This window comes from Manis pentadactyla, chromosome 6 (genome assembly GCF_030020395.1).
Source record: "Manis pentadactyla isolate mManPen7 chromosome 6, mManPen7.hap1, whole genome shotgun sequence".
NCBI lineage: Eukaryota > Metazoa > Chordata > Mammalia > Pholidota > Manidae > Manis > Manis pentadactyla.
Genome location: NC_080024.1, coordinates 27,335,402 through 27,348,241, shown reverse-complemented (window position 1 = coordinate 27,348,241; position 12,840 = coordinate 27,335,402). Strand labels below are relative to the sequence as shown.

Below are 12,840 nucleotides of genomic sequence, written 5' to 3'. Positions count from 1 at the left end.
CTCCTTGTAGCTGTGGCTGTTATGCAATATAAAAGTAAAATAAATTTACAAATAAACAAGTAATTTTATAAAGTCAAATATGATCAAGTGAACTGTAAAAAAAACCTGCAGATGAACATGAGGATAGTGTTAATGTGCTAAATTCCTCACTTTTTATTGTCATAAGTCAATAGATATTGTCAAAAGTTAAGAAATTGAATTATTATACATAACTACAATGGTAATCAGAAGAATTTGTAGAAAACAGCAATTATTAAAATGGTTTTCACTGGGATGTGAGATTGGGGATGGGTTTAGGAAGGAAGACTTTCATTTTATTTTGGCTCCTTTGTTTGACTTGATTTTTGACCCTGTGCAGGTACTAGTTTAAGTAAAAAATAATGAATTCACCACTCATGCAAAAATATACATGGCATACCTACTCTATGGTAAGTAGTTTTCAAGGTGCTTGGGACATAGAGGACAAACCAAAGTCCTAATACTTTCAGACTTTAAACTCTTGTGGGAGAAAACAGAAAACAACCAACCTTGGCATTATTGACAGTTTGAGCCAGACAGTTCTTTGTTGCAGGGGGTTGACTACCGTAGGATATTTGGCACTATCCCTGGTCTCTACCCAGTAGATGTCAGTAGTTCTTGCCCAGTTTTGATCATCGAAAATGTCTCCAGACATTGCCAAATGTGCCCTGGCAAAGGAGGCCAACTCCCCATGGTTAAGAACCACTGGTACAGGGTGGAAGACTTGGCTTTGGGGCCAGACAGCCTTGGGTTTCACTTTAAGCTCCAGTCACTATTAGCTATTTATCTTTGGGAAATATACTTAACTTCCCTAAACCTCGTCTTCCACTTCAGAGAAATGGGGATTGAAATAAAAAAACTACTCCTCAGGGTTATTCTTTCTCTCTCCTCCTCGTCATCTTCTTGTTTTTGTTCTTGTTCTTCTTTTGTAGTGTATGTACTTGACACATAATATGCACTAAATAAATAACAGCTGTTATTTTAATTATAATTGTAGTTCTGATGGTGAAGAGAGGAGTACGGTGCGTGCTAAGGGTAGTGAAGGATAAGGAGAAGTCAGTGTAAGTCTTACATGCTTGGGTGAGGGGCCTGCTTATGCTCCTGATCAGCACTCTCCAATGGGACTAACTGATAATTGAAATGTACTAGGATATATAACATTCTGTAAAAAAATATAGCTATGGAGCACTTGAAATACACTTAGTAGGACTAAGAAACTGACATTTTAATCATTTTTTTGTTTTAATTAATTTGAATTTAAATCGTTGCATGTGACTAACTGCTACCATGTTTACTGGACAGCACAGCTCAAGAGAGCAAACCAGAGCAACTGAAGGGAAAAAATGGCAACAAAGAACGGTGTGTGTCACAGTTTGTCTGGGAGATGAACAGAGTGATGGTGTTTGGGGCAGGGAGACATCTAAGAGCATTTCAGTAACTCTGGCATGTTATAATCAGAGACTGGATGAAGTTGGTGGAAGGAGAATTTGGGGAAGAGGTGGGCCACCACAAAGGCAATATCCCCACTGGACCCATTCCTACTGGTGTCTGCCTTGAGACACCTAAATCAACCCTAACCCTACTTGGTGACCTCTGAGGTCAACATTTTCTTTACATATGTGACTTTTCAGTTTCTACATCTGAATTCATGACTGGGATTCCACAGCTTCCAATCAAAATTCTTTATAAGCTCTTATAATCACCTTAAAAATAGGTAAGTCGAGACACAATGCCTGCTTTTAAAAAATGTTTCTCCGTAAGTCCAATTTTCTAAAGCTTTAATCATTTTCCTTGTCACTCTGGATTCCTTCTGAGTTATTTACCACTTGCTTAAAGTTCTCTGGAACTTGGAACTGAGCAATGGATTCTTAACCGATCTATTTCTCTGTCAAATGCTTTTTAAATCAGTAAGATTATATTCTTTGTGACATATTTAATCTTATCTCCTTTTCAAATTGAAAAGTTTAAAAACATTTCAGTAATAACTTTTATTTGTACTCGTATGTATTGAGCTCCACACCACATTACTCCAGGACTCTGAAGGGCAGGAGTCTTTGGTAGATAGGACTATACTGGAGGTAAGGACTGCCTTGGAATGGGTTCTTTATTTGAACAATCAAATCAGTGCATTAAAAAATTCCATATTTAGGACAAAACAGTCATTTATCTGCTTTGGGGGCATAGTAGCAGAAAGAAAAAGCTTTGAAGTCAGAATAAGGATAAGGGCTCCTGGTTGACCATTTTTGAGGGACTTGGGTAGGTCATTTGCAATATTCAAATTTCAATTTTCTCATCTGTAATAAATATAACAAGATCTGCCACTTCCATATCAGAGATTATTATGAGCTTTGGGTGTCGTATATTAGAAAATGCTTTGTATGACTTAAAAAGTGCTATAGAAATAATTTTTTCTTTAAGTCCAAATACTACTTCTTAACTGATTGTATTTCCAACAATTTTATAATCCAAAGTCTACCTCTGGGTGTTTTTGTGAGCGTAACATAGGAGCAGAACTAAAAGGGCATATACACATTAACCTATATATTACATTTATTACTTCCTTTTGATCTGTCAGACTATCTACCATCTTGCAGAGGACAAGTATAGTAGTCTGATCAAAGTCATATAACTTACTCAAGACCATGAGTTCTTGTACGATTTTTAAAATTTTTTATTCTTAGTTTTTGTATTTCCTCAAGTACCTGTGCAATTGTGGAAAGTCAGTCATTTCAGGATTTCTGTATCCACACTCACTGAAGGATAGACAGCCCAGTTATGTTTTTTTTTAACTCTATAATATCAAATTCATCTGCAGCTATGCTCAGAACCACACTAGCCATTTGCTCTTAATCACTGTGTGAAAATAATCCTTAATGCCTACATGTTGTATCTTATTCTGTATATACATAACTATGAAATATTAATCTTATCATGAGAAAATCCTACTATGGGTGAGAAAATATTTTTAAAGAAAACTAAGTGCATATATTGTTCACCTTGGATATAAAACATAAGATTCTTCCTGGAAAAAAGCATAATTTTTTAAGGCCCTGCCCATTGCAAAAAAATTTATTTTGGTTGTAATGTGTTAAATAGAGTAGTTTTGTTTTAACAATTGCCAGATGTGGATCAATGTACATCTGGCTGCAGTAAATGGTCATAATCCAGAGTCATTAACACCAGGACAGAACCTGAAGAAAGGTTAATTTGAACCATCTGAGGCAGACTCACATGGGATCCACAAAAAACGAGGATTGACTCGACCTTTTTTTGAAAGAAAGGGAGAAATTGTCAGGAAGACCAAAGATTATCATGTAGGGTTCTGAGATTCTTAACTATTGAATGAATGGTGTAAAGGGATAGACATAGTATTCAAATTCTAAAAATTTTGTCAATTTCAGAATGACTATGCAGAGAAGCCTAGTGCTATCCATTATAGAAAGTTACACACACACACAGACACACACACACAGCACACTTATTAGCTTTAACTTGGCATATGCATCAAGGACATTTTCTGTGAGGAGAGCATAGGGAGTGCAAAGATGATGCCCGTGACACAGCTTCTCTCCTCAAGGACCTTTCCTAAGCATTCTCCTTGAAGAAATGTGCTTATCAATTGAGGCTGATTTCTGTTCATACGAAAACTAATTTAAAATTTTCCTAGAATTGTTAATTTAAAATTTCTAATGACACCACTCACATCTACTTGACTGTTTAAGTAAACACCAAATTACAAAATGATTCTGAAAAGGTCCAGAGATCGGGTCATGGAATGGCCTAGAGATAGAACCAGACCTTTAAGCAAAAGATAAATGCTAACAAGTATGAGGGCATTGCAGATGTTTGATATGCACTTAAGCCTTTTTTCCTTGATGGATAAGTATTTCATATTTATTTGATTTCTTATTTTTTAAGATATTTTATAGTTGCAAAGTGTGGTGTGGGAGGAATCAAACAGGTAAATGCTCTCAAGTTCCTGTAGCTTTTGGGGAGGGCTGAGAGGTAAAGCCTAGCAGTGGAGGCAGAAAGATAACACTGCTCCAGACAGTCTGTCAAGGCTTCCTGTGAACAGACCCCTCTGAACATTCTAATCATATACAAACACATGCATTCTTCCTTCAGAGGAATGCAGGTTGTAGCCACCAACCGAGACAGTCCACCAAAGAGAAATGATTTTATTGGAAAAAATGCATTCTTTTTTTAAATGCAGAAACTATCCATGATAGTCCACTGTGGCTTTAAGCAGAGCCCCCCAAGGTGTGTATTAGGATGTAGGTGACACAAACATGGGACATGGACACCCAGAAGCATTGCCGCTAAGTAGAGAGGAATGTGAAGGGCCTCATAAGCCAGGAGGCCAGAGAATTCAGCAGATTGGTAGGGTGCTGAACATCCAGGAAGGGGAGGTTAAAACGTCCAAAGAAATCATAAATCAGGGAATGGAATTGGAGTTAAGAAACTGGCACAGTGTTATATGGAATCACATCCCCAAGCATGAGCCACAAGAATTTATTATCTGGCATAATAAGCGTTGTGCATGGGCAGAAAATATGAAATGCCAGTAACTCCTTAGGGCTGGCTTAGTGGGTCTTTCATAAAACAACTGGTTGGAACTGAAAAAGCTCAGAGGTATAGAGATGATTTTCTCTCACTATCAAAGAGGGGTAGAAGTATGTAGTTCTGCACCCCCAAGAGAAGGGCTCACATTTGACTTCCTTGTAACAACTTCTCCAGTCATTTCTAAGTTTCTTTGCCTCGACACTTGCTATCTAACTTCCTGGGAACCAAGGCACGGTCTGTGGTCCAGCAGCATCATCAACAGAGAGCTTTGTTAAATGTGGATTTCAGGCCCCTCCTCAGACCTGCTGATTCTGAATCTACATTTTAGTAAGATTCCCATTTGATTCATTTTTGCTTTAAAGTTGGAGAAGCTCTTATCACCTTATCACCTAGTCTCTGCATAGCTGCCTCAGTCACCTTTTAATTTTGTTTATCTACTGATTGCTTTCCCCTCTAGAAGGAAAGTTCCATTAGGTCAGGGGAAGGACATGAAATTGGTGTTCAATAAATATTCGCTGAAGGAATAAATGAATTTTCCTACAGTCTGAAATAAAGTCCGGCTGATATGTAGGGTCCCCCATATCCTACTTAACACTAAAAAAGATCTCACTCTCTTTTCTCCTCTTGCTTTTATCTACAGAGAAGATGAATTTTGCTTTCCAAGCCCAAACCTTGTCTGTGCTCTTTAACTCCTTTCCATTAGGATCTTGTTCTATCAATTTATCCTTCTTATTATACACATAGCACCCCTTTCTTTCTGACCCCTCCCTTTGGCTTAGGATATCCCATGTTAATAAGAGAAAAACCCTTATTGCTGTAGTTACCGCCCTTCTTGCCTTACCTGTAGTCTCTCTTTCCTTTTAAAACTGGACCTATAAAAGTGTTTTCCTATTGCTTTCAGATCCTTACTTATTCATTTCTCAATATCTTGCTTCTATCCCCAGAGTCTGACTTGTCTGGAGTCAGCCCCAGACTAAAAACTACTCCTAAAATTTGTGCAACTCTCTGAGTCTCCAGTCATTCCTTCATTTGTTAAATGGAGATAATAGAATCTACATCAGAATCACTGTGATAATTATTAAAGTGCCTGTCACAGAGGCTGGCACATGCAGGTGCTAACGGAATCTTAGATTCCCTTTAAAAGCTCAGGCCAATTTTGAAACCACCACATTGTATCTGACCAGAAATCTGGCAATATTGAATGCAATGACTCTGTTGTTAGGAAATACCCATTGGAAATAATTTGAAATACCTTATATGAGTAATGTACAAACTATTTCATTGTAGCAATATAATAGTGAAAAAATAGGAACAGTAAGGAATAAACATGTCCAACACCTACAGGATAGAACATTCTGTAGGTGGCAAAATGTACGAGATGTTTAAGATACTCTGGGTGGAAAAAAAGCAGAATTCAAATTGCATAGTTCTGATCCTGATTACGTAAATTTAAAAGCAATAGATGAAAGAAAATAAGCTAAATGATTCATAAAGTGTTAACCACAATTTCTGATTGTGTAATGGATGGCTATTATTTCCTTCCTTATACTCTTCTAAATTTTATAAAATGTGGATATACAGTTTTAATAACAGAAGACATTAGTGAAATAAATAATTCAGCAGTTTTTTATTTATTTTGATTTTTGTTTCTAGAGAATCTGAGTTTCAGCCTTGCTTTCTATTACTTGACTGTCCCTCCTTTTTATTGGCTTAAAAATAAAACTCTTTCTTTAACTTTGTCAATTCCTGACCTTCATTCTGCATCCTAAATGTGGGTGCTGCCAAAAATCTTCTCTTTGGTCCTCTTCTCATCTTTCTTGATAATGGCGTCCATGTCCCATATGCCTAATTTCTTCTCTTAGCTCTGAGTCTATGCGTTCTGCAGTCCACCTACAAAACCAGCCATCGTGGCCTAAACTTGCTCTTCACTTTTTTTTCACTCTCTCACTCATTCAGTTGGCATTTATTGACTGTCTACTACATCCTAGGCAGTCTGCTGGAGACCAGGAATACAATAAGAGCAAGAGGGCCTCTTTCCTCCAGCAGCTTTTAGCTACCTTTCTCCCCTATTTTTCCAGTTACAAAATCAAATGTTACAGTCACCACTGAGTCATTTTGCTTTTCATTCCTCCTACCAATCAAGCAGTTGCTGTAGTCAGTGAGTTTGAGCTCACAAACATCTTTCATTTTCGTGACCTCTTTTTTATGCCCCCTTTCAACACCCTTTTTGAGCCCTTTTTTCCCCTCAGATTATCCTATGACAGGTTCCACAGTGATGCTTTCTTTAACATGCTCTCACACACAACTGTCTCTCACCCAGAGCTATAAAATAAGTCATCTGAAACACAGTTTAGGCCATTGTGGGCTCCTACTGAAAATACAGCCAATAGCTTCCCATTGAATCTGAAAAATTTCCTAAATTTGGCATTTAAGATCCTTTTCCAATGCATTAGTTTGAACGAAAAGAAATTTTTATTTTGTAGTTCAAAAAGAGTAGGCAATTAGCCACTTCATATGGCACAACCTGATAGTATGCATACACCTTTCCATCCTTATCTTCTAAGGCTGCCTTTCTTCTGCCCTGCACTCTGGAATACAAATGAGATCAGTCTACACTTCCCATGCACGTTCACTTCCTTTGGTTCTTTTGCTCATGTTGTTTGTTCTTCCTGAAGCTCCCCTTGAATAATTCCATTCATCCCTAAGTTCCACCTGAAAAGGCTCATCTGCCATGAAATATTTCCTGTTGAGTCCCTTCCCAATTTTTGGTAATCCTGCCCTGAGATGAAGTCCTATAAGAAATCATTCATGTGACTTTTATCATACCAATGAACCTTGGTGCTACTTGCTTGGTTTATTCTGCTGCACCCAGCTGAGCTCTGAGAGTGTTCCATTATATATACTTTTTGCAAATAGAGTATCTTCATACATGTTTGTGTAGTTGTTAGTGCCCTCAGTTATTTTTCTGGGTTAAGTAAGATGTATTTAAGTTCTAATGGGTATTTTCACATTGTATAGGACACTGTTCCCTGCTTGTTTATTTCAGCCACTTGAAACTTCTCCCATTATGTCGATTTTTAAAAACTTTTGCAAGATACAGCATCAGTCATGCCAGTTAGCACCTGAATTTTCTTAGATTATGCAATTCAGTAATACGACACCATCCTAATGAAAAAAGGGATGCTTTATGAATTCATTTGTTTTAAAACTTCCTAATTTACCCCTGACATTTCTCCTAAAAGAATAAACTTCTTCAGATTCAATATAAAATATACATTAAAATATAAGATACACCAGAATTTGACTATGACAGTTGCAAATTAGAAGATATAGTTACTCCTACCTTATGTATAATGAAAATAAGAATCTACAAGCATACCATTTTAACCTTATTTCAATAAAATATATATCATGTGCATAAATAAGACACTAAAACAATGAATATAAACATAAAAAACCTACACGAAAAAAATGTAGTATGTTGTAATTAATATAAAGGACTGTGGCCAGATTTGTTCCGACTGACCAATTGAAATCTCAGTTCATTCATCTGTAAAATGGAGACCATACCCACATCTCAAGACTGTAGGGTAACTTAAAGTAAGATAACGTACGTTAAGGGCTTAGAATATTCTCTGGTACATAGTTAGTAACAAAAACCTATAGCTTTATTAATAAAAATAAATGACAACAAGAAAGAATGGCATCCTCTAAAGCTATTATGATTCTAGAAATTTCTTTACACATTATAAATAAGTACCCTTATGCGTGTGTGTATATATATATGTATGAAATGATACCACACTTAATAGTTCATAATGAGCAACAAAGCATTTATGAAAACTATGACATCATTTCTAGTATTACAGTGAAAGAAAGAGAGAGAGAGAGAGAGAGAGGCCTCCTCCCCTCTGCTGCAGCAAAATCTTGGCTGAAGACATGAAGACCAATAAACAATGTCAAGACTGGGAGTAGCAGTTAGGAAGCATCCATAAAACAAAACTCATGCTGCAGTTTGGCATCTTTCCCCTAGTTGATGAAAGTGAAAAGGGACATTTCAAAAATTCTTTCCGTCTTAACCTAAAACTGGAAAAATCCTTTTCCATATAGCCTGGAGGAATTTCTACACATGGTTTGCCTGATTTTCTACCCAATAATAATTATCTAGTTAATCATTATTAATTAGAAATATATAGTGTATATGTTGAGTAACTTTTTTAAAAAAGTACCAAATGTCTGTTTTATAAGTGTGTAATCTCATGAAAAGTAAGAACAAAAAAGTTATTGGGGAAAATGCTGATGAATTCATTCATCTATCAAATAATTAAATAAATATTTACTGAATGCCTACTGTGGTCCAGGCACTATTCTATGTTCTGAATACATGAGTGAGAAAAATCAGTAAAGGAATTAACTAACGTGAAGATGACATTGATTAGAAAATCCGTGATTCTGATCCCTGACCCTCTAAGAGTTTAATAGTTGAATTCTGATTTAATGATGTAACAGACTATTTGAATAAATTCTGGTTTATTACGCAAAATCTGTCGACAGACCCCTGGGTAAATTGTAAAATGGTCCTAGAAAATTTAGGTACCGAGAGGCTTTTGGTAAGGTAATAAGTCATTTTTTCCAGTACCCAGATAAACTGCCACAGAACTGATTAGTTCCTATTGACAAGATACTGAATATATCTTTTTTTTTAGTGGCTAAATAATAACTTCATTCTTTTCCAACTCCTGTAAATGCCCCAAAGTTCAAAATTAATATAATGAGTTGCTAAATGATCCTGAAGATTAGGAAACAGATTCTCACATATGTAACATGTGGATTAAGTCAGGTGCGAAAATATCAGAATTTTTTTTACCAAATATGAAATGTATCACTTACTCTGAGTGAAACCTAAAGGGAGAATCTTCCCAAGGGCTTTAGAATATCCAAGTGGAATATAAAGTCCTATTTGGAGATTTCACTGGTTTATTTTAATGAATTCATACTCCTGTTCAAAAATATGTACTGCTTCCTACACTCGGGAAGGGTGGTGCCAGTGGCATCTGCCCTTCCCTCTCTCCCACAGTAACTACCCACAGCAGTAAGGCTCTTAATAAGTGCTTGTGGAATGAATAAATTAAGGTTCTCATAATTACACACTGCGGACAAAATTAAACAAGGACCACGCATTCGTCTCCTTCAACTGCTACAAATATTCACATTCACAGGTGCACACTCAATACTTTTGATATTTCAGGATCAGTTGTTGGACATTGGCCATTTTTAAAGTACATTTAGAAAAAAACTAACCTTAACTGCATACAATATTTTGGACCTATAGTCATGAGGGGAATGCTGTCTGAATGCCAAGGAAAGATAAAAGATGTTATTGATGTTCTCAGCAAGGAAAAAACTGTCTTTCATTATTTTAAAGGCAAATTACAAATACAGGTTTTATTGACATATGTATATACTGAAGTCAAAGGTAATGTAAAAGAATTAAAGAAACGGCAATACCCGGGATTGCCATCTCCAAGTAACAGACATCCTGATGCTGTATTTGAAAATTAATATTTTTCATGTAAGGCATACGGCCCAGGATCAATGGATTCAACTGCTTTCATGGCAAGATGAAGGACTACTTTCTTATACTGTCAGTGCTGAATAAAGCATATGTAAACCAGTTGTTTGTTTGTTTTTTTAAACTAACCTTGGCCTTTAAATATATCCTGTGCTAAAGACTAAAGCTTCAGTGAAGAAGTTACAATTTTTTATTTACAAAACCTGACAATACTGAGTCATGGCTGGGCTTTCGTCTCTAGGGCTCATTCTGCCTGGGTAGGGCAAGCCATTTCACTTAGCCATTTAAAAATATCACTTACTAGCAGGATTCCCTAAGATAAAATCATTACTTAGTACATGTCTCTTAAATTCAAATGGTTGAATTTTCATTATGATACAGAATTTTCAACATATTTTTAACTGTGACAATGATAAAAATGCAAAAATAAGCCAAGCATATTGATGTTTGCTAACAACTTGCAGCACAGGCAAAAAACATAATTCTTTAGACATCTTTTGAGGAAAACAGCCTTGGATAATGGCATTCTTTCCATAGGAAATCGTACATACTATGGACAATTATCAACACAGACTTAACAATAAAAGACCAGCGACAGAAAGATGGACTTAAATAAAAACATTTGAAATCCTCCCTGGTTTTTCCTCATTTAAACAACCAAACAAAACATGTGGTACCTTTTAATTTTCTGAATGAGTAGTTCCCAGTCAGCTTCCTCGGTTAGAGACAAGCTGAAGAATCTAAACAAATCAAAATCTAAACCAAAACAAAACAAAACAATACATATATACATTTGTTAACTAAATATTGAAAATTGTAACTCACCAATAAGCAAATGCATTCTTTCTATCCAGATAATAAATCTATGTCTTCAGGTCTGTAGCACAAAAAAATGCAGTACTTGAATTTTTAGGAAGCTCAGTAATGAATTTTAAAGCATTTCACTTCAAGATCACATAAGGTAGGTCCTTTGAAAAATGTTTAAATAGAACAAAACAAAAATGTTAAAGCCCCAATCCATTACCAGCGCTTATGCAGCGATACCCAAGTCTAGCCTTTGAGGACTGCTGCAGAATCCTTCTCCCAGAGCATTATCTCTGCTGGTTCTCTAGCTCCAGACAGACGCAGTCTGCAAGCCACCAGCTCCTGTCTGTGTGTGTCGGGGAAAAGGAAGCTGCAAATTAGAAAAAGTCCCCACAGTGGCGAAAAGGAAAATAAGGCGAGTGGGAGAGGGAGAGAGCTCACTAGCCTCAGAATTTTCGAGAATGATGACAAGCCACCCGGCTCCGCCATCATTCACTGACAGAAGATGCAGCCCCTAGCTTAGGATTTAGTGGCTGGCAATAGGGGCTTCTGGTATCAAATGCCTGACAGGCATTTTAATTGCCTCCATCCAAGTGTGTCCCCAGGAGTCGAGTCTATAAGCCTATGAATGTCATCATCTAGTCTCCTTTGTGTTAATGCCAGATACGCACGCACACACTCACACACACACAAACACACACACACACACACACACACACACACACACACACACACACACGGCTTAAACAGAGTTTGCCGGCATACAGGATTACAAATAAGTTAGGGTACACAAACTGGACATGACTAAATGACAGCTTATGGGAATTATTACTATCTGCATTAATAACATCAGAGATTTCTTTGATGTTTTATCATTGGCAAATAACTACATATTTTTAAAACTGAGCATCTCCCATATTGCCTTTTTTATATTCTAAAATAAACAACTGTGCTCATTAGAGACGTCTGTAGATTTACGTATATTTTCTGGTGGAAAATTCAATCCCTTTGTAACTGTGATAATTACATACTCGGCAATATTTTTCTTACAAGGGAGAATGCAGCAAAAAACAAAGAAGATTAGGAAACCAAGGTTAATGTGTCATTTCTCTAGGTAATCTATTTTATTCCGTTTATATACAAAAGCAAAAAGAGGTGGCAACCAGCTCAAGCACTGGGACTTTACACTCCCGGAGGGCCAAAGGCAGGGAATTGAATCTCTGGTATAATCAGTACCCCTTCATGTTAGCAGCTGAAATTAGCAGTTGGAATATCCCTGTTATACAGTGCCCCTTATGCAGCGAGGGTAAGTGTAGAATGACTCCCTGCATTTATTTCCTGGACAAAAAGTTTGGGAAAAATGTCAACAAATAAGTCAATTTTTACAGCATTGTCAGCAGCCTGCATCAGTGAATGGAACAAAATTCAAGTGTACCAAAAGGGCTGGCTGTGAAGAAGGCTGCTGGGAGGGAGCATCACCATGGTTACTAGAAACAGAAAGTACAGGAGAAAATTAAGGTGATGATAGAGAAGAGGAAAGGAGACTACAGTGCAGGAAATTTAAAGACAGAAGGCTATGCTTCATTCTTTTCCTTCTGGAAAGAATCATCTTTACCAGTTTTATACTACATTTAGAATGTGTTAAGATAAATTTACATTCTCCAATAGCCACCCTTCCTCTCCATTATTTGATCACTAGCTAATTTTGCTTTCATAAATATTCAAATTATGGTTCTTTTGTACGTGATGGCCCTACTGCTACTCCTTGCCTCTGTCCATATCCTAGGTTTACGGACACCACTCAGCCTATCCACATCCTTTGTTTCATAGGTGAAAAAGCTGAAGACCAGGAATCTGACCAAGGTCACCAAATTGGCTAGAAA

The 12,840-nt window shown here is 36.8% G+C and overlaps 1 protein-coding gene across 1 annotated transcript in view; it reads right to left on the bottom strand.

Moving 5' to 3' along the window:
• The window catches only part of LOC130684058 (1-phosphatidylinositol 3-phosphate 5-kinase-like), a 95,695-nt gene extending 84,441 nt beyond the window's left edge, over positions 1-11,254 (bottom strand). The window contains exons 1-2 of the mRNA XM_057503624.1: positions 11,178-11,254; positions 10,831-10,893 (exon numbers count right to left, since the gene is read on the bottom strand). The gene's annotated coding sequence lies outside the window, so the exon portion shown is untranslated. The remainder of the gene's footprint in view (positions 1-10,830; positions 10,894-11,177) is intronic.
• Between the last annotated feature and the right edge of the window lie 1,586 nt (positions 11,255-12,840).